At 42.4% G+C, this 27,183-nt stretch overlaps 1 long non-coding RNA gene and 1 other non-coding gene across 2 annotated transcripts; both read right to left on the bottom strand.

Moving 5' to 3' along the window:
* LOC124607019 lies at positions 1-27,183 on the bottom strand. Its single transcript, XR_006978757.1, has 3 exons — positions 27,099-27,183; positions 16,717-17,063; positions 1-197 (listed from the first exon to the last, which is right to left on the bottom strand). It is a non-coding gene; the product is annotated as an uncharacterized LOC124607019 (long non-coding RNA).
* Positions 26,709-26,916, bottom strand: LOC124608409. The gene has a single exon (XR_006979053.1). It is a non-coding gene; the product is annotated as a small nucleolar RNA U3 (small nucleolar RNA).

The following is a 27,183-nucleotide window of genomic DNA, read 5'->3' as shown; positions in this document are numbered from 1 at the left end:
TCTTGCCCTGAAACACATCTGCTGCTTTCTCACTGACTGTGTAGGATCAGCAACTGACACACCCTCTTCCATTACTGTTGTACCAACAAGGCTGCAGAGGGGACTTATGACCACAGCAGTTGAGTCCCATAGTGCTCAGAGCCATTTGAACAAGGCTGCATGATACACCAAAGTACACCATGGCCACTGTATGCATCCTGTAACAGTTGAAATGGTACTTATTGACACTTTCAGAAACAGAATTCAACATGAAGATAAAAAATTATGGTACAATGACTGTTTTGCCTTTGAAGTTATATACGAGTACATGTGTTACTCATAATGTTTAATTTTTTCTCACAGTTCTTATTTGTAAATGCAATTTTTAGCACGACTATGCAAAAATTTACAAGTGCATTGGTTAAACATACACAGAAATGTAAAACACTAATCTGGAATGACTGAACTCATTTTAATAAATAGTCAATACATAAAGCTTACATGTGACCTTAATAAACTTCTGTTCATAGCTGTAACCTAGACTGTCCTAAGCAGTTACTGTTGTTACATAAAATGTATGATAGCTTATGAATAGAGTAATACACTAGAAAAGCTGCACATTCTTAGAGGAGAGAGTGTTTGTACAAAACTAGAATAAAGTTGGATTTGAAATGAAGGCACAAGTTTTGAGAAATTCTCAATGTTGTTCTCATGATACGATTACATGGTGCACTGACAATTTGTCATAAAAATGAACACATGATACCTCAGTAAAGTGCATTCTGACGATGAGCAAGGCCTGCACTTTCTCAAATTTCATTCTGTCCCCCTCCTCCCCTTCATCTGACAACAAAGAATTCACTGAGGAAAAGAAACATACATTCAATTGTTTCTCCACTATCAGTGATTAAAAAAACTCACTTTTTATATTTCAGTTAAAATTACACTTTCATTCTGGCATGATGAAACAGTGATTGCATAAATTTGTCATGTATCCTCTATAATGCCTTCAGATTGCTTACAACAGAAATGGATATTCTTATCATATAAACCAACAGTGCGAAACAGTAAATAAACAGAGATTGTAGAGCAAGTTGTACAAGTGCTGCTTCCTAGCTTATATAGTAGTGCAGTAAATTGCTAGTGTAAAATACTTTAACCAAGGGGACTCACAAAAATGCAGGACACTTGAACATCCCCAAAAGAACTTTCTGGACAGTGGAAAATTTTGTAGGACAAAAATGGATTGTCCCGAGAAGAAGAGGCTGAATGGACACTCTACATTAGAGGCATTCTCTTTGTATGGATGGAGTTATATCGTAGCACCAAACACAGAAGATCATATTAACAAATGATTCAAACAGGAATAAGAATAAACTCGAAGTAGGGAAATATTAATTAATACTAATTTGGGCACTTGAACCTGTTCTGCTACTGACCTCCACAAATGATGTAAGTGGGCATAGGAGCATTCTTCAACTTTGATTAAGTTACAAAATTGATAAATGTCCCAAACACAGCCAAGAGAATAATTAAGGAGGTGTACTAATGGTACATGATCATATGGGGTATCAAGTGAAATCTGTGACTGGACTGAGAATTTTTTGGTAGGGAGGACACAGCATGTTATGTTGGATGGAGAGTCATCATCAGATGTAGAAATAGCTTTACGTGTACCCCAGGGAAGTGTGTTGGGATCCATGCTGTTGATGGTGTATATCAATGGCCTTGCAGTCTATATTAATAATAACCTCAGACCGTTTGCAGGTGATGCAGTTATCTATTATGAAGTACTGTCTGAAAGAAGCTGCATAAATATTAATTCAGGTCTTAATAAGATTTCAAAGTGGTGCACAGATTGGCTGCTTGCTTTAATTGTTCAGAAATGTAAAATTGTGCACTTCACGAAATGAAAAAAATATAGTTTCTTATGACTATAATGTCAATGAGTCACTTGTGGAATAAGCCAATTCATACAAATATGTGGGTAACATTATGTAGGGATTTGAAATGGAATAATCACATAGGCTCACTTGTGAGTAAAGCAGGTGGTATACTTTGGTTTATTGGGAGAATACTGGGGAAAGTGCAACCAGTCTACAAAGGATATTGCTTACAAGTAACTAGCACAAACAGTTCTAGAATATTGCCTACTACAACCCCTTACCTATTGCTCACACAGGGATCACGAGGTTAATAATTGTTACGTACCCTCTGCCATGCACCTCATGTGGTTTGCAGAGTATAGATATAGCTGTCATTTAAGCTTTAATCTTACTAACAGTCATTTTATGCAGTTCCAGATGAGTCATAATGACTTAATGGTACCAAAAGTAGAGATGAACAGATATATAGTGGGTAAGGCACCATATGTAAAGTTTCTAGGCACCCAGAAGGATAATGAACTAAGGTTGCATCAGCATGTGGATAAGTTACAAAAGGCCCAGTTCTGTTTGGTTTGCACTTAGGTATCTTTCTCAATGTGTTGGCCTGTAGACAGGATTCCTAGAACATTTTTCATACTTCCACTCATTACTGTCATGTAGCATAATCTTCTAGTGAAATTCAGGTAAGGTCAAAAAAGTTTTTACAGAAGCATGTGGTAAGAATATTGTGTAAAACTGATAATAATAGAACATCCTGTGGAGGACCCATCGAGGTCCCAGAGTCTTACTTTTTAGATACACATACTCCTTAACGGCGTTCTTGCTTTGTGACATGAGTGAATTTAGGGTAAATTGTAGGCCTTTCCACATGGAGTTTTATATTCTGGTGCAACAGTCCAAACAAGTTACCATGCATGAAAAACAACGGTAAAGAATACAAAATTGTAGACAACTATAACAGTTAATCAGAGTATTCGTACTCAGGGATGTAAATTCTGCGTAACTTTAATGTTGATATAATACAGATCTTGCTTGAAGTATTAGACACGTAACTGCAGCTGCATAGTATAAGAAGACAAGCAGTGGCTCTTATGAGAGTGTTTGTTTTTGTCCCATAAAAATGTACAATGATGCAAATGCTTAGGCAGTTGATCTCTAGGATGTTAATATTCTTACTCTCAGGGGCATTTCTTTGGATCTCACACTATTACTTCAAAGTCTCTTACAGGTATTGGGAGGGGGGGGGAGGGGGGGGGGAAGAAAAAACCTTGTGTGTACTCCTCACACACACACACACACACACACACACAGTCAGCTATCTGGGTAGTCACCTCTACAGTGTACTGCACACTGGGCCCAGCGAGTGGGACACTACAATTTTCAAACCTATGGCTCAAGTCAAGGAAGTCATAACTTAGCTTGTCCCTTGTTCAGGCATTCCACTCAACTCAGACTCAGGGGGTCATCATCAGCTCTGGGGTCAATACCAAAGATAGTGATCTTTGTTGAAGCGCTTTGAACAAGACTGGTCTTCCCAACTATTTCTGCCAGGCACTGAAATGAGCCAAGTATGATCTCGCAACTCAAAGGCATTGTTCTGTACAGTTAGTTGCACCCTGTTCCTTCAATAGTTACAGGGACAGCCTCTCAAACATATTGAATGAGGTCTCCAGGAATACATAAATAGTGCTTGGGGTGGTCCTTACCGTTTCTTGCTGCCATTTTCCTACGGGGTACCATTATTCCCAGTATGTTTCAACTGCTGATGATTAAGGCACACTTGCCCTTTTGCATTTGCCTCCCCTTGAGATGGAAAGCAGCAGATTTCCCAACAGCTATTCTGCATGCACATGATGGAATAGGTGAAGTTTCAGTTGCAGTACAAAATACGAGGGCTATCCACAAAGTACATTACGTTTTGGAATTAAAAACAAATAAAGTATTGGAAATTTTTTTATTATATACAGATGAAAGCCACACTTAAATACTACTTTTGTACATAGTTGCCATTTAAATTAAGGCACTTATCGTAGCGATGGACGAGCTTGGAAATTCCTTCGTCATAAAATTTGGTCACCTGCGCCTTCAACCACGTGGTTACCTCTTCTTGAAGGTGTGCGTCGTCATCAAAATGCTGCATAGCCAACCACTTCTTCATTGTTGGGAATAAGTGGAAGTCGCTCGGTGCCAGGTTGGGACTGTATGGCGGATGAGGAAACAACTCCCACTTAAAAGATTTGAGAACTTCACGAGTGGCATTTGCCGTGTGGGCCCGGGTGCTGTCGTGAATCAGCAAGATCTTTGAGCCCAACTTTCCCCTGCGCTTGTTTTGTATTGCTCTTCTGAGGTTGTGCAGATTTTGGCAATACCTTTGAGAGTTTATTGTAGTGCCTCTTTCCAGGAAATTCACAGAAAACACACCTTTTCTGTCCCAAAAGACAGTCGCCATCACCTTTCTTGCCGACCTTGTCTGCATGCATTTCTTGGGTTTTTGGGGGGAATTTGTGTGCCCCCACTGCATTGACTGCAATTTTGTCTCGCAGTTCACATGCTTAACCCATGTTTCGTCACCAGTAACGATGCGATCGAATAATGAGTCGCCATCTTTCTCGTAAGCATCCAAAAACGTTAACACTGCAGCCATTCGCTGATTTTTGTGAATCTCTGTCAAGATTTTTGGTATCCATCTTGCACAAAACTTGTGGTAACCAAGCTTTTCGGTAATGATTTCGTGCAACAAACTTCGTGAAATTTGTGGAAAACTCATAGAGAGTTCCGTTATTGTGAAATTACGGTTTTCATGGACTGCGGCATTGACTTTTTCGACAAGTTCAGCAGTCACTATGCTGGGTCTTCCACTTCGCTCTTCGTCGTGAACGTTAGTTCGGCCATTTTTAAATTTTATGACCCATTGATGCACTCCACCTTCAGTGATCATGTTGTCCCCATACACTTCACAAAGCTGCCGATAGATTTCTATCGGTGTACAGTTTTTTGCAGTCAGAAACCTTATTACAGCACGCACTTCACACTTCGAGGCATTTTCAATTAATGCTGACATTTCAAACTGTCACAGTAACTCAACGGAGTACAGCACGAACCTCTCTGTAGCACGGCAGGATGCTGACTGAGCGGCGGAATGCCATGACACCAAGATGGCCACGCTAGCGCCGCCCCTAATGGACACAAACGAAAACGTAATGTACTTTGTGGATAGCCCTCGTAGCACCTTGAAATTGTTGGGTGAGAAGTGGGTGTAGTACCCTGAGTTGCTCCAGGATTCGTCTCGTTTATACAGGACCCTAGACCTACTACCGAACTGCCTTTCATAGTCAAGTGCAGGTATGTTGAAAGATCCTGAACCTCCTGCAGCTGCGACAGCACATAGGGGAGAGGGTAGTACTTGACGTACCTTTGGTATCTCTGGTACCTGTATCTTGGTAGGTCTTACAATTGTGTGACAGTTGTCAGGGTGCTTTCTAGCTGCCTACGAACAGCAACTAACTCACCCCGTGCTTGAGAACAGTATTCACAGTGGGGCTACACTGTGGCTACTGCAGTGTTTTGCAGAACAGTAAACAATAACTTAAAAACAAAATTTATAAATTCTCCCTTAATGACTGGATCTTTTATATTACAAGTTTTCTCTAAGAACTGGTGCAATTAACACAAAACAACAGAGAGATTACTGTAATGACAAGAACAATTATGTGTGCATATACTGTGTGCAGATGCAGGAGCTGGCCGCAGTTCTGAGCTTTTGACTACGGTCAGTCACCTTCAGGTTGCTGCCTTGGAGTATAGCAGTGGTGGACAATCTGGCGCGTCGCATGGGACACCTCAGGTGTTTTGCCCATGGGCTCTGCTTCTGAGGCACCTCCTAGTGCACCTATCATGGTGGATCTGGCCTCACAGCTGGGTGGGTGGTAGATGGTAAGATATTCGCATTGCTCATGGTGGAGGACCAATGTGAAGACTGGTCGCCTGGCCTCGCCCATTCACCCTTTAAGTGGACAGATGGTCGCTCCTTCAGCAGTGTCTGACCAGACACACTGGGGGAGGGGTTCACTATTTATTGGGAGTCTAATGTTTGGTGCATTTTGGAGCCCCTTAGATAGTGTTCCCAGCTGGAAAGAAAGCCAATGTGTACTTCTTATGTCTGCCGGGGAGCCTCATCCAAGATGTGGAGGCTGCCTTGTGTGTGGCTATTGAGCATGCAAGGCGCAGTCGTCTGCACGTTGTGGCTCATGTCGGCACCAACGATGCCTGTTGCATGGGTTCTGAGGCGATCCTCAGTTTGTACAGACAGCTGGTGGAGATGGTGAAGACTGCTGACCTCGGGTGTGGGGTGCAAGAGAAGCTTGCAATTTGCAGGATCATTCCCACAGTTGGTCGTGGTCCTTTAGTTTGGAGCTGAGTGGAGGGTCTCAGACATGGGCTACGTTGACTCTGTGACAGTCTTTGCTGCAGATTTCTAGACCTGTGTTATTGTGTGGGGATTTGTAAGGCACTACACAAAGGAAGTTGCCACTTGGGTAGCAGAGTACTTGTGGAGTGAACATGAGGGGATTTTTTTTTTTAGGCTAAGTGGTAGTGTGAGGTGCTCTGATGAACACTCGTCAGTCAATATGGAGCAAGGAAAGTCAAATGGCATTCAGAATAAAAACACTTCGACTATCATAATTTTATCAGTAAACTGTCAAAGTATTCGTAATACAGTTCCCGAATTTACTGCCCTCTGGGAAAGTTCTTGCACTCAAATTACTCTTGGGACGGAGAGTGAACTGCAATCTGAAGTGGAGATCTCTGAGATATTTGGCAAGTCAAGGAACGTATATTGGCAAGACAGATTAAGAGGCCACAGGAGGGGGAGTGTTCAAAAAATATTGTCTCTACAGAGGTCAAAGTTGAGTGTGACAGTGAAGTCATCTGGTGGCATGTAATAGGTGGAAGTGAAATAAAGTTAATTTTTTGATGTTTTTACTGGCCACCTGATGCTACTATGACAGTTCTACAGTCATTCAAAGAAAGTCTATGGTCAATAGCTTGGAAGTACCCAGATTGTGTAATACTGATGAGAGGCAACTTCAACCTGCTGAGTACTGACAGGGATGTCTATGGATTCACTGCAGCGGATACAGACAGACAGTAATGCAAAATACTTTTGAACATGCTGTCTGAAAACTGTCTTGAGCAGCTAGCTCAGTAGCTCACACACAATGGCAACATCGTTGACGTAGCTGCAAATAGGCTGGACCTTATCAATAATATCAGAATAGAAATGGGGATTAGCAATCATGATGCCATTATAGTGACTATGATTACAAAAGTTAATAAATCAGTCAAGAAGGCTAGGAGAGTTTTCTGTTAGATAGAGCAGACAAGCAGTTATTAACATCTCACTTAGACAGTGAACTGGATGGATGTAGAGGAATTACAGGCAAAGTTTAAGCAGACTGTAAATTGTGGTGTGGAAAGTTATGTGCCTAGTTAGTGGATAAGGGATGGAAAAGACCCACCATGGTTTAATAACGAAATTCGGCTGATGCTGAGGAAGCAGGGGCTGTTGCACTCTCAGTTCAAAAGGGAACGCATAAATGACCACAAGCGAAGGTTAGTAGCGATTCATGCATCTGCGAAAGTTTCTCTAAAAATGAGCAAAATGTACAATTACCACTGTCACCCCTCAGCAAAAGATCTGGCAGAGAACCAGACAAAATTCTAGTCGAATGTAAAATTGCTTAGCGTGTCTATGGCTTCCATTCAATCCCTTGTTGAAAAGTCTGGTGTGGTAGTTGAAGATAGCGCAACGACAGGTGAAGTTTAAATTTCACATTCAAGAAATTGTTCACACAGGAGAAGAGCACATATGTACCATCATTTGATTTGACCATCAGATAGACTCCCATATAGACAACACAGTAATAAGCATACCTGGCTTAGAGAAACAACAGAAGGATTTGAAAGCAAATAAATCACCAGGGATGGAATTTATTTATCATGAATCTCTTGCCCAGCAAAAAAATACATGTGACTCCAAAATATAAGAAAGGTAAAAGAACGGACTCACAAAATTACAGACTGATATCCCTATCTTCTGTTTGCTGCAGAATCCTTGAACATATTCTCTGTTTGAATATAGTAAACTTTCTTGAGACTGAGAAGCTTATATTCACAAATCAGTATGGTTTTAGAAAGCACTGCCCGTCCAAAACTCAGTTGCCCTTTTCTCACAGGATATACTGAGAACTATGGATGAAGGCAGATTCCATATCTCTAGAGTTCCAGAAAGCATTTGACATGGTGCCTCTATCAGGCTGTTAATGAAGGTACGAGTATATGGAATAAGTTTACAGATATGTGAGTAGCGTGAAGAATTCTTGGTGTGATGAATGGCAGCTAGCCCTAAATGTGGAAAATTTAAGTTAATGCAGATGAATAGGAAGATCAAACTTGTACTGCTCAGATACAGTATTACTAGTTTCCTGCTTGACACAGTCAATTCGTTTAAATATCTGGGCACAAGGTTGCAAAGCAATGCGAAATAGAACAAGCATGTCAGAACTGTGGTAGGGAAGGGGAATGGTCGAGCTTTCATTTATTGGGAGAATTTTAGAAAAGTGTGGTCTCTTGTAAAGGACGCCACCGGTGTGACCTATTCTTGAGTACTGCTCGAGGTTCTGGGATCCAAACCAGGTTGGATTGAAGGAAGACATCGAAGCAATTCAGAAGAGGGCTGCTTGGTTTGTTACCAGTAGGCTCAAACAACACACAATGGTTACGAAGATGCTTTGGTATCTCAAATGGGAATCCTTGGAGGGAAGGCAACTTCTTTTCGATAAACACTATAGAGAAAATTTAGAGAAGTGGCATTTAGAAGCTGACTACCGAACAATTCTACTGCCGCCGACATACATTATGTGTAAGGACCACGAAGATAAGATACAAGAAATTAGGGCTCATGAGGGGCATAGAGACACATGTTTTTCTCTCGCTCTATTTGCGAGTGGAACAGGAAAGGAAATGACACGCAGTGGTACAGGGTACCCTCCGATACGCACTGTACAGTCGCTTGTGGAGTATCTATGTAGATGCAGGTGTAGACGCAATGGGGAAAAAAAAAAAAATCACATTCCCCCTCCTCAACAGCTCTCATGGAAAGGAACAAATACAGTGTAGTCTGGAGTTTTTCTTTCAAGAAAGAGTTGGTATTATGCATGATTTCAACAGGGTTGGAACTGGAAGTTTTTTATGACTGCTTACATGTCGCCATTCATCTTCCAGAATATCAAAAACACTCTGTGAACCCATATCTATGCCCCCCCCGAAATTTCCGTATGGGTGTCCTTGACTGACACCATGAAATAAAAATATTCAAAGTCCTCATGGAAAGAATTTCTCCAGTCTTAAATGGAGCTTAATGAGCTTACGCGCAATGCAAAGCACTGTTTACATATAAACTCTGTACATAAATCATAATTAGAAATGTGAAACCAATCTGATTTCCATTCCAGATCTGGTACGCATGACACCTGCAACTGAGAGGCATAACAATTCAGAGAGATCCACTTCAGTTGTGCTACAGTGGCTGGGCTTTCTACCATGCAGCCGCCCAGTGGCAGACAGTTTCCGCTAATATGCAATGATTGGAACTCTTGCACTAACTGGCCTGACCTCGTGTTATGTATTACAAAATACTATAATTCCATACACCTGAAGGTGGAATTTTAAAACCTTGAAAGCAGTTGTGGTTTGAATAAATATTAGTACATCTGAAGCGGATCTCTCTAAATTAGTTATCAATTTCCATTTGTGAGATAAAAAGTAGGATGATGATAAAGGAGCGGCTTTATCGCTGAATGTCATTAACTCATAGCATACTTGCAGTATTGAGAGTGTTTGCAATTAATATAAACCTGATACTTCTGAGGTCGTAACTATTATTACTACAGTACCAGAAAGTTTCATAACATCTAAGTTTGGATTTTGTTAGTGGCTCAACAACAACTGAATACTACCAAAACTTAATGAAATATCATTGAGTTGTTTATATATAAGAACCATGTAAAATCTTGTATAACGATACTTACACATTTTAATCATTTCCTTATCAGCAAGAACACGTGAAGGACAATTTTTTTACATGTCTAACCACTAAGTAAGTGTTAATGTTTGTATACAGGAAAATGCATTTTCATTTAAGGATATTAAGACATGTGATTACAAAGACATGCAGTTTCATAAATGTGACCCATTCATTGCCTTATTGAAAAGATTTCTGGCCACCCAGCTGCTACTTTCACTACCGTGGCAAGAGATGTGAGCACAGGATCTGGCCATCCATCTGCTAATTCCAATAGGCAGGCAAGAAATGGCACCACTGGATAATGGCGTCTCTCTCATAACCAGTGAAATGTTAGTGAAAGCTTTTCTCCTGGAACACATCCCACCCATTCACACTCACCAAATGCACCATAGACTATTCATAGTCTATAAAATACACACTTCCTTGTTGCGCAACACGGTTTGACATCCACACCGGCATCCACACAGTCACGTACGTGGAGAAGGTGTGGTCAATGTGAGAGATGATGTCATAGGAAAGAGGAGCAGGGATGAGCAAAAAATATTGATACATCAGAACATCGATATTACTATGATATAACATTGGCGTTGGTTGTCGATATTTAAATTATCGATATATTGGTTAATCATTATTTAATATTGAATGTCGAAAGCAATATTTTAATTTTCTGTCTTTTCTTGATTCTTAGACACAGTAGTTCTCAGCAGCAGATTTCTTGCCCATTCCAACTACTACCAATCTTTGCAATTTGACAGTAAATACCTTACAATGGGTTTAATTTAATTTCATATTCAGTGCTACAAATGAACATCAGATTTGAACATGAATGTATCTATACTGCATATTCATAAAAGCTTGTTACTTCCGAGTTTATGTCGCCAACAGTCACGTACATGGAGAAGGTGTGGTCAATGTGAGAGATGATGTCATAGGAAAGAGGAGCAGTGGAGTGGACATAGATGGTGGTTCAGGTAATGGTGAGGGAGGGGAAGAAGATGCTAAGGATAAGGTGTTCGGTGGGGTCATTGAGGAGGGGTTGTGGCTGACAGGGATGTGCTTAAGGTGGCCAATGGTGACTCCACCCTGCGCTCGAGGACCAGGAGCATCAGTGGTATAGGGAGAGGTGCGGATAGTATCATTGTAAACTGATAGGTACAAGGTGCAAAATACATACATTTGATGACAGCACTGTATGAGAATGGTGGAAATTATCAGTTTCTGCTCCCAGCTACGAAGCAGAATGTGCATTTCTCTTGCTCTCTGACTGCCTGGATCAAGAAAAGACAGACACAGTGTAAAGGTAACGTACAGTCTGCACAAAAATCGCACACATTACCACACTGGTATTTAACGGAAAATGGGCTCTGTTGTCTGAAACATTTGTGTTAAGTACAATATCTCATGCTCAGAACACGTATCAGAAGTGTTTCACTCCCAAGAAGCCAATTCTTCTCTGTTGTCAGCCATTTCACTTCTGCTGTCTCGTGTCAGGCACGAACAGTATTCTCAAGAACGGGCAAAGTCAGTGGCCATCTATTGACAATACAGCAAAGCCATTCATCCTGTACACGATATGGTGAAGCCATTCACCCAGTACCTCCAACATTCACCAAAGAATCATGCAACCTGACACCCTCATACCAGCTATGCCTTTAGTTGTTTAGGTGCTCTGCTATTATCAGCTGGTAATCAGAATGTGATATACTGTATACAGTTGAACTGAACACAGTATCTTTGCATAGTGGGACACGGTCCCCAGGCTGTTACATTTGTGCCTGTGACTTTGTGCAAAGTATAAACATTTTAATAACAGCAATTAGTTTGACTTCAACATCAAGTCCCCCTCCCCCTCCTTTCATACAGACCTCCTCCGTACACTCCCATGCATTATTTTTAGCCCCCAGACATCCCTGACACCCTTCCTTTCCTCATCAGCCCCAGCCTCCCCATCACCCCCCCCCCCCTCCTCCCCCACCTACACCAACGTCATCACCAAGCTCAGCCTGGTGATCATGGAGGATCGCGGAACTGAACTCACACCCAGACCTGGAAATTCATTTGCCCGCTGTATCCACAATGCCTCCGGTCCCACCTATCTCATGCAGGTCTTTTCAGAGTCTGTCCCATCCGTTGACCACCTCCTAACCCAGGGTGGCCTGATTTTCCATCGTCGCCACCCTGCTGAATCCTCCAAATCCCATCCCCAATCCTACCACTGCTCATGTATAACAATCACCTGACCCCCAACTCCAAAAACCTCCCCCCACCTTTCCCCATTGCAAGGCCTCCCATTTTATCAAAAACTGCTCTAACCCCACCACCTCTCCTTCCTGTAACACCTGCAATGGCCCTCATCCCACCTACTCCCACAAGTGTAAAGCTAAATCCCCTCCTGCCACCCACCAAGCTTACTGTCCCTGTCCGTCCCTTCAATCCCCCAGTCCACCCCAACAATTCCCTCTGTCCACCCCCCACGGCTGAAGACATCATCCGATTTCTCACCAGTCCTCCAAAACATTCACCGTTTCCAGATCTACCTCACTGCCCGCTCCATCTTTCACCTCAACACCTTTGCCACTAACTCCCACAGCCAAGCCCACTTCACCTTCACCTGCCTCGACACCCTAGTTTAAGCCTCTTCCCTTCCCCCTCTCTTCCCGTTATCGCGCAGCACAAGTGTCACATCCTATTCCAGAACATCCACTCCCTCTGTACCAACAAATACCTACTCATGAACACCCTCTCCCATCACTTGGTCAACACCTTCCCCCGGAATGAAACCTTTCTCCAGCCCGACCATACTATACACACCTCTCCCTATAACCTCCACCGAACCGATGCTCCTGGTCCTCGAGTGCAGGGTGGAGTAACCATCAGCCACCTTAAGCACATCCCTGTTCGGCCACAACCCCACCTAATGACTCCACTGAACACCTTATCCTCAGCATCTTCTTCCCCACCCTCACCATTAGCTGTGCCATCATCTATGTTCGCTCCTCTGTTCCTCTTCCCTACGACTTCATCTCCCACACTGACTGCACCTTCTCCGCTTATGGGAGTGCCGCCGACATCAACATCCATAGCTGCTCCCGACACCCTTCAGCGGTGGCATCATTTCCTCCTCACGATCCAAGGTGACCTTGTTCCCCTTCCCCAGCACACCCGTCCCAAATGCAACACCACACCTGACTTTTCACTGCCTCCGCCAACCTCCTTGGGCATATCGCCATCAACATCCTTGACCCCACAGGTAGCGACCACTTCCCCATCCTCACCATAACATCAGCTCATCACCCCCCTTCGGCTCCCCACCCTGCACCCCCTCCTGAGGTAGTCCATGACTACTGTCGCACCAACTGGGATGCCTACTGAGAATCCATTGTCACTCAGGTCGAAAGCCACCCTCTTACCTATCACCATCCTGACGACATCATCCATGCCTCGTCCCTCATTCAGAAGGCCATTATTGATGCCGTGGAGGCCCATGTTCCTATTAAAACCATCCACCTCCACCATCCCACTCTTCCTCCATGGGCTGTCCTCGTTCTCCGCAAATTCCACCACCTCTACTGCTCCTTCCTGTGCACTCCTGACAGGGATACATTCCAACGCCACCAGCAAATGCAGCAACACATACGGAACCTTATTATAGCAAGGAAACGCTGTAACTGGCACCAGACCTGTACGACTCAACGCCACCCTCCCTATCAACTCCTCCAAGTATGGGTCAGCCTTCCATCGCCTTACTGGTTCCCATTCCGCAACCCATTAACCCCTTCTCCATAACGACTGCCCCCTTCCCGTCAACCACTTAGCTTCCCACCTTTCCAAGGTCTTCTCCGCCCCTGATGACCCCCACTTTGATTATTCTCTTTCCCCCACTGTCATGGACCTCGCCGATATCTCGGTTGCTCCTCTTGCTCCCACTCTCCAGCACTTGGGGCAGTTACCCCTCTCTGACATCACCACTCCAACCACAGCACAGGACATTAAACTTATCCTCCGGTCAAAATGCAACATGGCCCCTGGTCACGACTGTATCACCTACCACCACCTTAGAGAACGCCCCTTCTCCTTCCTGACTGTCCTTGACAATTTATACGTCACCCTCTCTACCGGCTTCTGCCCCGACCTCCTGCGTCCTCTTATTCCTCAAACCCAACAACCACCCCTCCTTCTGTCGCCTCTTCCTACCGTCCCATCTGACTCACTTCCATCTTCAGTAAAGTCTTCGAATCCATCCTCTCTCTTCGTATCCATCGCCACCTCAATCAACACCACCTCCTCCCCCTCACACAGTGTGACTTCTGACCCTCCTTCTCCTCCGAAGACCAGCTCCTTAACCTCATCCACCTTCATTCCCTCCAACTTAACTCCCATCGCTCCGCCATTTTTGTTTCCCTTGATCTCCAAAATGCCTACGACCGCACGTGGCATCCCGGTCTCCTCTTTAAACTCCAGACCTACACCCTGCCTATCAATTTTGTCTGTCTGGTCCCTTCATTCCTCTCACACCACCCTTCCTTTGTCACCCTCCATGACACCAAGTCCCATATATTTTATCCCACTGCTGGCATCCCTCAGGGCTCCGTCCTCTCCCCGCTCCTCTATCTCCCATACACCACAGATATGCCCAAGCCACCTGTCCACCTCCTCCAATATGCTGATGACACCGCCTTCCTGGCTCTCTATCCTCCCCTTCAAAGGTCCCAATGCACCCTCCAAACCCACCTTGACCAGTTCACCACTTGGTGTAACCAGTAGTTCCTTCATATCAACCCCTCCAAAACCCAGGCAATTATCATAGGCCGCACCACCCGTCTCCATGATTTCTACCTCACCATTTATGGTCGTCCCATCCAGCTCACCCCCACCCTGAGATATCTTGGCCTCACCCTTGACTGTCACCTCATCTAGACCCCTCACCTCCTGATCATCCGGCAGAAACCCCATTCCCGCTTCCTGAAACTCCTGTCTGGCTGGCTATGGGGATTGCATCCTTCCACCATCCTCCACACCTACAACTCCCTCCCTTATCTGCCTTATCCTCTCCTATGCCAGCCTTGCCTGGATCTCTGCCCCCCCCCCCCCCTGCCCCACTTTTATAACACCCTCCAAATCCTACAACACTTCGTGCTCCACCTTGCCTTCTGTATCTGCCTTCCTTCCCCAACACGAATCCTGTATGATCTCATCCCCTTGCCGCACCTCCTCCAACATCTCTGCATCCTTTACACTGTTCACCAGCTTGATCCTCCCCACTCCCTGGTTTCCTTCTTCCTCTCCACAGCCATCTACCCTTCCTACCAACTGTAGCCTGGCCTTGTCCCCCACCCCTCCCACCCAGGGCCCCCTTTTCCTCTCCCCTCCTTCTTCCAGAGCGGACTGTTTCCCTCCCCAGCCCCCTTCGGCGCGCCCCCACCCCTCCCACCCTTCTTCCCTTGTCTCCATCCCGCTGGCAGATCCTTTCAGTTTGCTCATCATCATCAGTGTGCTACATCAGTGTTGTGTTTGGTGCTGTTGTCCCGTGACATTGAGCTGCGATTTTAATTGTGTGCTGATCTTGTAAATAGTGTTATTGTCAGTGATTGTTATGTGCTACACCATCCATCGCTAGTGTAGTTTTTTAGGTTTTTAGTTTTTTATCACCATTTTAGAGTCACCACCTCTTTTTTCCGCTATCTTCCATTATGTTTCCCCTTTTATATGTCTATGTCATCCTTTCTGTTGTTTTCTTAAGTGTCTCCATGTTCTGTACTTAATGACTGTCTCTTGCCTGAAGAGCGACGCCTATGGTGCTGCCTCATATGGTGCATTGAAATACAATAAAGGAAAAAAAACTGACTTCAAGTTGATGTGAGTTTCCAAAATAACTGTGTCTGCAGGGCAGCATATTGCACAGCAAGTTCTATTAACCTCTATCGGTCATGATTATTGGTTTCATTAAACAGTTTCTTTTAAATAAGTGATTTTATAGTACACTGTGTGTCTTTTATTGGTTAATGTCAGATATAATAAAGTATCTGCCAATTTTTAAATGCTTATTAATCATCTCTGTGATTTCGACCAATTTTGTTTATTTTAATTCCTGTAAATATTGACCACTATATCGAAATATCGATATTTCTGATTCGATAATATCGATACCACTTATACAGGGCAAACGTTAATAAAACCCACGAACTGCAGGGACCAATGCAGGGGCTGGAAATGGAGGAAAAAGGGTCCTATGAACATATGTCCAGAAATGCATCATTGCCAAAGCGCTGACGAATGAAAAGTTCCTTCGACCATGTGACATGTATTCCTTGTGTGTCGCAGGCTGTTTGATTAATGCAGCGTACTGTAGGCAGCAGAATGGTGGTTCGGTACTCACGTTGGGAAAAACGGAGAACGAGAGCAGATGGAAATGGACTATAGGCAAAGTACCATATCACATAACGTTTCACGCACTTTTTGAGAATTTGTGTGATCACGGGTTCTCTCAAAAAGATGAAAGTGCAGAGAGGTGAGTACACCTGATCTGGAGGACCATGTTCTGCCTCTTGACCGTTTCCGTCTGACTGGCCGTACACAAAAGCATCTCGGCTTTTCTTGACATGAATATTGGACTAATCATCTGGTTACAGTTATGGTTGCCAACTTTAACTGGAGCCAAATCCGGACAACTCAGAAATGAGTTATTATTATTCAAAACATATTACACAATAGATACATTATAGCTGCTACAACAGGAAGCGTGTATTTATTTAAAACAATACTCACTGTTAATACTGTGAAATCACCCATTTCTGTGAGCCTCTAGTTTCTTTACTAGTTATATTTTGAAGTTGTACTTCTTTTCTGAGTTCACGGCTTTAACAAGTTCTTTCTCGTTGTCAGATTTAACAAATTTAGCAAATTCAGCACATTCACAAACAGTTCAGCATTTTCACTCTCAGTCTGTTTCTTTCACTGCTCCAGATGTTTAGCTGGACGGTGACACTGCTAGTACCTGTTGAACAACTCTCAGCAAATTATGTGCTTTGCATCTCTTAAAAAATGTCAGCCATTTGTTTGAAATGTTTGGGTCTAGTAAGTCCTTGATGAATGGCAAGACGTCTTTCTGTGCGCTGTAACAAAAATACAAAGCCTTTTTTGAACCCTTTGACATGGCTTGTCGAACAAATGAACATGCAGACATATATCAAAATACGTTGGAATTCGTTGTGTCAAATTCAGAATGCTTCCAACTTGTGACACAAACTGATACAAAATACTTAAAACAAATAATAATTAAATTGAAAAGTTTAACTGGCTCCACTTCATTATCTGGTTTCTGTAAAAAAAATTAAAACTGAAATTAGTAAATATGAAATTAGCCCAATTTAAGGGAGCCCGAAAACAGGAGTTTTGACGTTGGGTTGGGCCATCCTACAACCACCGGACAGTTGGCAACCCTACTTACAGTACGTTGCGTCAATCACACTGCCTGCAGCGCACAAGGCACGTGGTTGCAGAACTTTCACTCGTCAGACCCTCTATTTCCAATCAGGAATCCGTTTGTCATTTAATAATGTCCACCCTGTAAATGTCGAATGATATATATCGATACTTTAAAAAATTTGCCTATCCCTAGTGTGGACGTGGCTTTACATCGCAGTCTCTCATGAGATCGTACCAACCGACTCTGGTGCAGCGTAAGAAGGTGCGCAAGTTAATTACTTATCGCCTCCATTTTTTGCTTGTTTCCATTCCCGTGCCTCGCTTCAGTCCTTAATCGGCAGAAATCTGGAACCTTCTGTGAAGGAGCATATTGTTTCAGCACCTGCTCGGCAACCTTTGAGATTCTACAATGCCACAGCGAAGCAGCAGCAAACTCGTTTGTTAAACATGAGTGAACTGTGTATGGACACAGTCTAATATATACAGTCGCGACACTCGCTGCTGTGAAAGTTGTTACCATATGACAGTTCAAGTGACACTAGCGCCCCTAGCGGCCAGAAAGCTCGCCTTCCTCTGACGGCAGATAAGACGTAAAAATAATGTTTGTTTTTAATTAGTTTTGTGCGTAGTTTACAAAATAGTTAGTATATTTTTGCGTCACAAGTGTCAGGAGAACAGCGAGAGACATAAATGATCGTGAAATATACGTAAACAGAGCACAAACTAATGAATGAAGTGACGTAAGCTGCAACATATTCTTGAGGAAATAATTAAGAAGTAGCATATAATCGCACTTATTCCACTGAAAGTAAGAGAATACACACTGTATATTCCATATATGAAGTATATAGATGCTCTTCCTTGTGTAAAAATGAAGTGACACATTACTTTTTATTACATTCTGCTTTGCAGGAAGCCTGCTTCCAAAAATACAATTTCCATCTTATTCTTTGTGGTATCAGGTTCTCTCAATAAAAAGCATGACTGTTTTAAAACTTTATTATATCCTATTGATACATTTAACGAAAATAAAATTAAATGAATGACTCAGTCCTAACACTTTAGCAAGCCAAATGAGCCTGCTTCACCACTTTTTTATTTCTTCTCTTGCTCCTATAGATTAAATCTTGATTTCTGAATTTAATAATGTAAAAGAGCCTCACTTTCACAAACAGTCTTATTAACAGCAGCTTGGTTTCAGCACAGCACCCAGGTGGAAAATTGTTCACAAAGAAAGCACCACAATTACTTATGTGAGCATATTCATCAAAAGTAGAAGTCATCTTAGTCTCACAATGAGTTAAAAATTCTTTGACATCTTCTGTACAAATAAATAGGCTTCCAAAGTTGCCTTCATAACTTTTAAAATGACAATAAACTTTGTCATTTGCATCTAAGTCTTGGCTGCCATCTACAAGTACTGTCCTACATTTATAAGAGTCATGAATTGTAAGCAGTTTCTTTAATACACATATCTCATGCTGTTTGCCTCTCTGAGGTCTGTTTGGACTTCCACATTTGGTAGTCTGATCACTGAACTCGTGTCACTGATGTCCAACAGTGGTGAAACAACTAATTTTGGCGCTGCTTTCATATGCACTATTGTCTGACCCCAGGTGATCCCCTCACAACTGGAGGTAGATACACTGTGTGTGTTCATTAATTTGCTTAAAGCACAATTATTGAATGCAGCACAAAACTGTTGTGGTGATGGGTTGCTATAAAAACCACCTTTATGCCTCATCACTGAGAAAACGTTTTCCAGTGGATCTTGATTAATTTTGGGTGTTAATAAATATAGCTTGGTTCCATCCAAAACATTATCAACAAACATGTTCAAAGCGCTTATGTTACCCAGAAGTCCTTTAACACACTTAATCATAGATGAAAAATCTTTCCCATCAACATCTACAAATTTCCATGACTGTATCCATGGCTTCAGTGTCTTTAGTATTTCCAAATGTCTTGAGGAGGCACTTATAATGCAGTTCCTTAAGGATACATGCCCTTTAACACTATGTGCATTACATATGTCAAAAATATCGTTTACTTCTTGGTAAAAATCAGCAGTAGCAGATTGATGATATGGTGCCACAAGTAACAAGTATCTCAATGCCTGCTGCTACTGTGTGACTCAACACACGAACTGCAGTGCTTACCCTCATTTTTGAAAAACTGGCAGTTGGACAGCTCTTTTAGTGAGCTTGGAGGCCAACCTGAGTACAACTGACAAATGTCCTTCCATGAAGCAGTGCCACTCCATCCTTCATCTGTTGCGTGGATAATGCTATACCTGAATCAATTATTATGTATGCTTTTTATCAAGTGTGGGGTGTTATAAAAAAAAGTAGATCTTACTCCCTTTGTGTACTAAGCATGGATTAACTGGTGTGATACCCAGACTGTGCCTCCACTCCACAAAATTCGAGCCTTGGTCAGTCACACATGTTTTTACAACCAAACCAATCTCTGTGAGTATTTTGACAACTTCAAAAAATATGCATGTCAGATGGGTGGCTCCTACTGGTCCTTTGGAGAAATAATACTCTAATGGCTGTTTAAAATTTGAGAAGATACCGTTGATCATTATAACTAATGCAGTATTGGCAACCACAGCACAGATGTACATATGAAACCCATGTCTTCGAATCCAAAAACATGATCCCTAGAGCTGTCATATCAAATTTTCCATTAGTGACATCTCATCCATAGACAAATTAACAATTATATCAGTTTCTGGTAACTGCTGCACTTTCTGCTTTAAAAGATGAAATATGTTATTATTTATCTCACGATTTAATTGTATATACAATTTAATTGTACATACCTTTGTAGAGTACATACTGATGGAAGGCTAAAACAGTGTGATAAAAAACTGTATGCCTGAGTACTATAATACAACAAATTAAGTGCAAATAATTTAGTTTCATCTTTCCATCTCGCGCCACATTTTCCATTCAATGGTATACTAATTTGGCTTATCAATAAATCGAGAGCATCTTTTTTCAAGTACTTGGAACCGATACTTTTTAAAATGAGGTTGTCCTTTTGTACTTGTGTCCTGTGACGTGGTTGCAGTTTATTCTTACGATGGGCACTTTCCTTGTCACATAGTAATTTTGTACGAAGTCTAATGATTTGCACGTTTTTATATTTCACACGATTTTACAACACGCGAATAATTTCACGTAATCCACGCATTTCATCTTCAAAAGATGTCTGTGTTGCAGATTCCGTTGTTAGTGATTTTATATATGTCTCTCGTGTTGGAACACTTGTGGTAGCTGTTTCTTCTGTGTCAGGAGACAGTTTTATTGTTTTTACAGTAACACTTTCACGTTTGTATGACAATTTTCTCTTCATCGTCACTATTTGTGGCTTATTCGGCACGTCAAATAACGTAGGAACTGCATCCCATACCAATGTCTTCTTTTCCGCGCTCATGAACTGGTTTGACTCGAAGTGTAACACACAAAACTTCACGTTATTGTGCAAATAAAGGACATCTTTTTGCAGCAGGTCCTGTCTTCTACTATTTACTAACCATTTCTTGCTCCTAAAAGAGAAAAATAAATTCATTAATTCAATACAGTTAAGAAAAAAGTCGTAAATAAAGAGCGCTCTAATGTGATGTTTCATACCTCTCAGGGTCCTTAGGAAACCTGAAGAATGACACATGTGGTGTCTTCTTCCTATTATTACTGCAATTGATTGCGCTACATACGTTGCCTTTCGTAAAAACCATGTTAAAAATGAATATAAACGATACTGATTACATTTACTGAATGCCGTGTTCAGCGGCGTAGCTTCTCCACCGCTTGGGGCGATGTTGTCGCGGTGTACAACAAAAATCAGCGAGTGTGTCGCGACTGTATGTATTAGACTGTGGTATGGCACAGCTGGGTGAACCAAGCGCACTGTTACCGTATAAGGCTAAGCGGTCTATAAGCGACAGACGTCTGTTCGGAGGAAGTCAGTTAAAGAAGCGATGCTACTTGGGCGAAAACGCAACAGCGGGAGTTTACAGTCGGGTGCTGGGGAAAGGCCTTCTTTTCGTTGGCAGAGATATGGTTAGGAGAATTTACGTACTACTCCCAGTTGGTTCTTACACAGTTTTGCTTTGTTGTTTTTTCTTTTCGGTCAATTTTTGCTGCCTTGGTGGGTGCCAATCTCCCAACACCCTCGGTACAGCCCAGCTGTTAGCCTCTTCACCATCTATAGAGATGAAATTCTAATTGCGACTTGAGTTTTTGTCAAACTATTCTATACGACACTCATTCACAGCCTTGCAACATCTGTTACACTTCCAAATACATGACTACACCCTAGACAAATACATATTCAGAAAACACTTTCTAACCTTTAAATCTATATTCGATATTAACAAATTTCTCTTCTTCAGAAACGCTTTTCTTGCCACTGCAACTTTAAACACACATACAAAAAAGTTTTGCAATACCTCACTACCGAGAGTTCTGGTACCTGTACAAAAAATTGGAATAGAGATCAACATAAACACCACTTCCGCCCTTTTCACTGCTCATGAAAAGCACACATTGCATGTTGTACCACCAAACAGCGAGACCTTCAAAGGTCCAGATTGCTGTACACACCGGTACCTCTAATACCCAGTAGCACGTCCTCTTGCACTGATGCATGTCTGTATTCATCGTGGCATAATTTCCACAAGTTCATGAAGGCACTGTTGGCCCAGATTGTCCCACTGCTCAACAGCTATTCGGCGTCTATCTATCCCATACGTGTTCGATAGGCTTCATGTTTGGCGAACATGCTGGCCACTTTAGTCGAGCATTGTCGTTACCCTGAGCGAAGTCATTCACAAGATGTGCACGATTTGTCGTCCATGAAGACGAATGTCTCGCCAATATGGTTGCACTATTGGTTGGAGGATGGCATTCACGTATCGTAACGGCGCCTTCCATGACCACCAGCGGCGTACGTCGGCCCCACATAATTCCACCCCAAAACAGCAGGGAACCTCTGCCTTCTTGCACTCGATGGACAGTGTGTCTAAGGCGTTCAGCCTGACCGGTTCGGCTCCACACACGTCTCCGACGATTGTCTGGTTGAAGGCATATGCGACACTCATCGGTGAATAGAACGTGATGCCAATCCTGAGCGGTCCATTCGGCATGTTGTTAGGCTCATCTGTACCGCACTGCATGGAGTTGGGAGTGAAGTTAAGCATCATGCAACCTATTGCGCACAGTTTTAGTCGTAACACGACGTCCGCTAGCTGAAAAAAAAAAGCATTATTCAATATGGTGGCGTTGCTGTCAGGGATCCTCCGAGCCATAATCCGTACGTAGCGGTCATCCACAGCTGTAATAGCTCTTGGGCGGCCTGAGCGAGGCGTGTCATACACAGTTCCTGTCTCCCTGTATCTCCTCCATGTCCGAACAATATCGCTATGGTTCACTCTGAGACCCCTGGACACTTCCCTTGTTGAGAGCCCTTCCTGGCACAAAGTAACAATGTGGATATGATCCAACCGCAGTATTGGCAGTTATGGCTGAACCACAGACAACACTAGCCGGGTACCTCATTCCTGGTGGAATGACTGGAACTGATCGGCTGTCGGACCCCCTCCGTCTAATAGGCGCTGCTAATGCATGTCTGTTTACATCCTTGGGTAGGTTTAGTGACATCTCTGAACAGTCAAACGGGCTGTGTCTGTGATACAATATCCACAGCCAATGTCTACCTTCAGGAGTGCTGCGAACCGTGGTGATGCAAAACTCTTTGTGATATGTGTAGAATTGCGCTAGGGGGACGTGCAGGCGGACTATTGAGTCGTGACGTCGCGGTGAAACTTTCCCGCCACATCGCGCTGCATTGAAGCTTGTGGCCAAACAGCACATTAATTTTTAACTCATACGCAGGTGTAAATGTAATCGAGATTTTCAAGGTTTTAGTGTATTATTATTAGGCTTTATATTAGTTAGGCTTTTTTGCTGTGGTCGGTGAAATGCTACTGTAAAGCTTCCGAACTACGTCTGTTTCAAATTTTGTTTGTAGCTTTGACTGACTCTTCAAAAACACTGAGACTTCAAATCCATGAAACATAGTGGAAATCTAAATTACCTGAGCCTTATTTTTAATAGTGACTGCACTAGGAAGAGGATACTTCAATGCGCCTCTGAGAAAAGATAACGTTTATCAGGTAAGAAACGTAAAGTCGCAATCACACAATTAGAGTCGCAGCCTTTCAATATCTTCCGATGACCTGTTAGTACACCGTTCTTTCATAACCAATTGTTGTTGACAGTGAGAAAAAGAGCCCTGAACCACTTTTCAAACATTGTTTTAATTTCAGTAACTCTGAGCTATGAGCGAGACGATCCTCTAAGTCCACATTCTTTTAGCAAAGCTCTTATATCTATTTCCATAATTTCTAATTGTTGGCGTAATCAGGCATTGTCACATTTACAGCTATGTTAATTTTTATTTATCTAGTAGTAGTAGTAATTTCTTCATTAGCTGGTAATAAATTTGCTTGTAACATATCTTGTACTTCTTTTGGTAGCTTCCTTTTCTGTGCACAAATATATCTCTCATTATTACGCTCATTACTATGACCTAAACAGCACCAAATGGTAGATTTACCAGTTGGAACATCGTCAGTTTACAGCTTGCATTTCGAAGGAATATTCAATAGTTCACTTTTCAAATCCCTTTCATAATGCGAATCAGTAAAACGTATTGAGCAGACACAAGCATTTTCAACTAAAAACAAATATGTACATTTACAAGCACTTATTCATTGTCGTTAGGCTTCATAGTTTTTAGGAAATATGTGAAACCTATTTATTAACTCACTTCGTTGTCTGCTGTGATTACCACAATTGACGATTGTGCAGCAAACTATTATTTTTCAATTAAAAACTTACTCTCAAAATCGCTCAATACACCAGTAACTCTGAACTCAATTGCAACACTAGTAAAAATTCACACTGCCGTAAACAACATTGTTTTCATTCGTAAGTGCAATTACAACACAATACATTATGGCAAATGCAGGCTACTGAGCGCTGGTTGGGTTCATTCTGACGTCACCTGCGCCGCTTGCTACTACAGTGAATGATGGCAAGAAATTACAATTTTCTTTTATCGATGCAACTGAAGTTGTTATTCTGTCTTGAGCTTGCTTGTGGAGGTTAGCTTTAACCGCCGGGAACAAGGCGATTGTGACGTTGGTTCTGCTGTATGTTGTTGACCGCTTTCTCGGATAAATTGCACGTTACGAGGTTGTGGTTAGCTTAGGACACGAGTTTAAATTCAACGCTACAAAACGCGTCGTCTACCGCAGTTCAGTTGTAGGTCATTTAAAATTAGCCGTCCCGACAGAGTCTCTCTCATTTCCGACATATCTCCCCAACATTGCTCCGCGCTACACACCAACAGCATTTGTGAAATGAATTGGCGAGTTCGCATTTACCTATAACCAAGCGGTAGCCGGCGGCCACACCGTAGCTCATGTGACAGACGTCTACTATCAAGCTATTTCAAACGGACTACGGACTTCACAGCTACACAGAAACTAAAAAATGACATCAAGTACAGTTTAGTCAACGTCCAGAACACGGGTATATTAGGGATTTTATTGTCGGTGATCTTCAAAATTTTGTACCTCACTGCTTTGGACTTTAAAAGGTATACCTATATGGTACGTCTATATGTAATGTCATTAATTATAGGATGTGTTTCATTAATAAAAAACATTTTTTTGGAATATAATTTGAAGACAACCTTTAAGTTAAGGGGTTAACGAAGAACACTATATCGAGGCGTTTTACATGAAAGCAGGGCAGAACCGACAACTAGAACATTCAATAATCAAATGTAACTCCGCAACTAATTAATAACGGAATGAAGTAAGCGCACAAACGTATGCAGCGCCTCTGGCGGGTGGCGTGGAAGCACTTTGACAGCTTTACAAAATTACGCGCGACAACCACATAACTTGCAGTGCACTAGAGCGTCACTTCTGTCTCCTACAACAAAATTATCCACGTTTTCTTCCCATTTTAATTTCTTCTGAGTATTTCCAAACTCCAGATGCACATTATCCTCGAGTGCATCTGCCGCGGTCGTCCCAGCCTCTGCTATTATCGCTGGATAGTTTGCTTAATTGTTCGATGATAATTTATCCTCTTAGAGTAAACAACATACAGCAATGTGAAGCAGCTATTAACAATAAAGGAGTCTCTGCAGCGACCCACGTCGTTGCTAAGCATTAGTTTGAGATGAGGCGACTGGCGAAGAACATGAATGTATCCGTCCCATCAGCAAAATCTTCAAGAAAACCGTGAAATGCGTCATTAGCACGGAGCAATAGCAGCTGTCAGAAGGTAAGCCCTAAGCATACATCTGAATTCTGCTAGCCTGTGGTACCCAAAACATAGGCGTTAAACCGACTGCACCATTCCGCGTAGACATGCATTTTTGATGAATTCAGGACAACCTGATTTTGCAAACCAGTCATATACACTGCTGGAAGAGCACGAATTTTATAAATCTTGTAATGGCAGGAAAATGGGAATTCTACAAATTACACATTCTTCTAGGAAGTTTCCGTACCAAATGATCTCTGTGGTCCCTAGTATAGACACTGTTCGACAAATCGAGTGTGTCACTGCGATGTTTAGAAACATACGTTCTCCATGCACGTAATCATAAGAAATTATACGTATTTAATAATACTTCGACGATTACAGACGAATTTTTAACATTAACATTATTTCTACCCGAAAACTAATTTGTCTATTACATCACAGATGTCTTACAAACGGAAAAAAATTCTATTTGTAATTGTAATTTCCACTTCCGTATAAGTAAATAAGTTGGGTCAGCTTTCGTCTTTGTGCCAGTGCTGTTCGTATACTCAGTCTTAAGAACAGCGCACCCACATTTTCTTCGCTTCTCGTCTAGAAATGAAGATCGCTGGAATTCGAGCTGCTAAAATGTTGATGTCTCTCTCTGTTCACTTCGACGATGAAATGACACTGTGTGCAACACGTCTGACACTACAGTAGTCATCGTTTAATGACTCCCGAATTGAAAGAACTGTATCATGCCGATGACAAACTAAATTCTTGATATGCAGTTCGGCCTCTAAAGCGAAAAACTACATTTCGATGCAATGAGCCTGAGGCACCAACGAGAACTACACATACATTATCGTATCCGTACCTAACCAGTAGTCTATGAAACCAACAGCTAGTACCTAACCAGTAGTCTATGAAACCAACAGCTAGTACCTAACCAGTGGTCTATGAAACCAACAGCTATGATTCATTACATTAAAAAAAACCACTCGGAAAGCACTATTCCCTTCCCACGCCCCGGAAGGCATGGTGAACGATCATCGATTGCAGATGAGATCCTACGAATCCCATTCCGCATGCCTCACGCTCAGGGAAAGTGCTACCACTCATCATCGTGGTTGCGTCTACTCCAGTATTGAACTAGAGAGAATTGAAGACATACTACAGAAATGATCCTGTGAAGTATGATCTTGACATTACCCCCGCTTCCTGGGATACTTACGGCCACGTCATGAACGCATACTATTCGAGAACAATCAACGTCACAGATTGTAAGTCCAACATCGAGCAAATCCGTCTCAACTGAAATATTTTACAGTAAAAAATATAGTCGACCACTGATTCTTAACGGCATCTTTATCCTGTATTCCATACCTGATGCAGAAAATGTGTTCCCCAGTTATGACGAGGCGCGGCGAGACGATGCGCCGAGACCTCTGTAGTTCAGCTCCTTACGTTA

This window comes from Schistocerca americana, chromosome 3 (assembly GCF_021461395.2).
Source record: "Schistocerca americana isolate TAMUIC-IGC-003095 chromosome 3, iqSchAmer2.1, whole genome shotgun sequence".
Classification (NCBI taxonomy): Eukaryota; Metazoa; Arthropoda; class Insecta; order Orthoptera; family Acrididae; genus Schistocerca; species Schistocerca americana.
Note: the sequence above shows the minus strand (reverse complement) of the source record. Positions and strands in the feature narration are given on the sequence as shown.